This window comes from Rattus norvegicus, chromosome 10 (assembly GCF_036323735.1).
Source record: "Rattus norvegicus strain BN/NHsdMcwi chromosome 10, GRCr8, whole genome shotgun sequence".
NCBI classification, from domain to species: domain Eukaryota; kingdom Metazoa; phylum Chordata; class Mammalia; order Rodentia; family Muridae; genus Rattus; species Rattus norvegicus.
In genome coordinates this window covers 43974057-43975952 of record NC_086028.1, presented here as the reverse complement: position 1 = coordinate 43975952, position 1896 = coordinate 43974057, and positions in this window count along the sequence as shown.

Genomic DNA, 1896 nt, shown 5'->3' with positions numbered 1-1896 from the left:
CATCCTGTCATGTTTCAGCATTTTACCCAGAAAGCCTCAGTGTGGTCTGATTCTGTCTCTTCTGCGTCTCTTGAATATCTTGTCCCTTCTTTCCAGTTACATAAGACTAAGCATATGAATAGCATCTCATTTCTTTGAATGGTAACTGGTGGAGAAAAGGAAACCTCCAACTCCCATCAGAAAAACTTCCATACAAGTATTGGAGAGACTCTGTTATGTAACCATCCTAGGAAGGGTTTATTGCTCACGGCCTATTGCTTTTGAACTAATTCTAGGGAAGGTCATTGGTGGAGGTGCAGTCTCAGTTGCAGTTGACAGTCCAGGAATGAAGGGGTCACGTAAAGAAAGTGAGGCTTAGTGCCATGAAGAGAGCCTAGGAGAGGCTCTTGGTGAAGCCTAGTTGGTGCAGAAGATCCCAGTGTGGTAGAGATGCCAGTACCATGGGACGACTACCAAGAACAGCAGCAGCCGTGGAGTGCAGTCAACCAGAACCTAGAGTGCTTCAGAGGGCAGAACTGGAGAAGTGACCCAAGCTCTTTGGTGGAGCTTAGAAAATGCTGTGTGGATCCCAGACATTGGAATAAGAAGATGGAAAGTTGAAGCTTACCAGATACCCCAAAATGTTAGAAATGTCAGAGATGTGGGATACCTGCCAAGAAAAGCAGCTAACAGGGAATGGAACCAGCCCAAGGGAGTGAAGTTTGTTGATGCTGAAAGCCAGACCTACTAACAGCAGTCAACAAGGATGAGAGGAGTTGGAGATCTCAAGAGCACTTGGACATCAGACATGGAGTCGTGGAGTTTGAAATTTGCCCACCTGGTTTTCTGTCATGCTTTGGTTTAATATTTTTTGCCTGATAGGGGATTATAGGTAAGAGACTGCCCCAATCTCAGAAGAGACTGTGAACTTTGGACTTTTAGTATTTATGAGACTGCTCTAGAAAACGGGGATTTTAGAAGTTGGGTTAAGTGTATTTTGTACTATGCTGTGTTTAGGCTCACCCCCCTCTTAGACTCATGTGTTGGAACAGAATTCATGTGTTGGGAGTAGAATGTGGTGGTTTGAATATGCTTGGCCCAGGTTACAGCACTCTTAGGAGGTGTGGCTTTGTTGGAGGAAGTGTGTCGTTTTGGACATGGGCTTTAAGCCCCTTGTCCTAGCTGCCCAGAAGCTGATCTTCTTCTAGTGACCTTCTGATGAAAATGTAGAATCTCTGCTCCCACAGACCCATGTCTGCTGGATGTTACCATGTTTCTGCTTTGATGATGATGGACTGAATCTCTGAATGTGTAAGGCAGTCTCAATTAAATGTTGTCCTTCTAAGAGTTGCCTTGGTCATGGCTCTGTTTATTGCAGTAAAACCCTAAGACAGTTCCCTATTAAAATAAAATAAAAAGCCAAAGTGTCCTCTAAATATATCCAGGGCTGTCCCAACCCCTCTGTGCTTCATTTTCTGGTCTACACTTCTACCTCAAATCTGGATCTGCACTTCCTTTTTTGGGCCACAGCTCTGTCAGTACCCCAGGAGGCCTACTGCTACCTGGGACAACCAGGTGAGATCCCCACATCCAAGTCACCTGTCTCTTCAGTCCCCCAGCAATCCCAGAAGCCTTGGAGTATGCCCTGTCCCCTCTATAGTCCAACTTTCGGTCCAGAGACCTGCAGAATATCAGCTCTGCTTGCAGCCCTGGAAGCCTGGCACTGCCCAAGGTACCCAGCTCTATTGCAATCAGAAAGGCCTGATGACACTAGGGACTGCCAGCTTTAACTACAGTCCTAGAGGCCTGCGGCCAACAGGGACTAGCAGGCCTGTGAACACCAGGGAGAGCCAGATGGCTAAAGGCCAATGTAAGACACAATCAACAAAAGCCAGGGAGATGTGTCCCAACCATAAC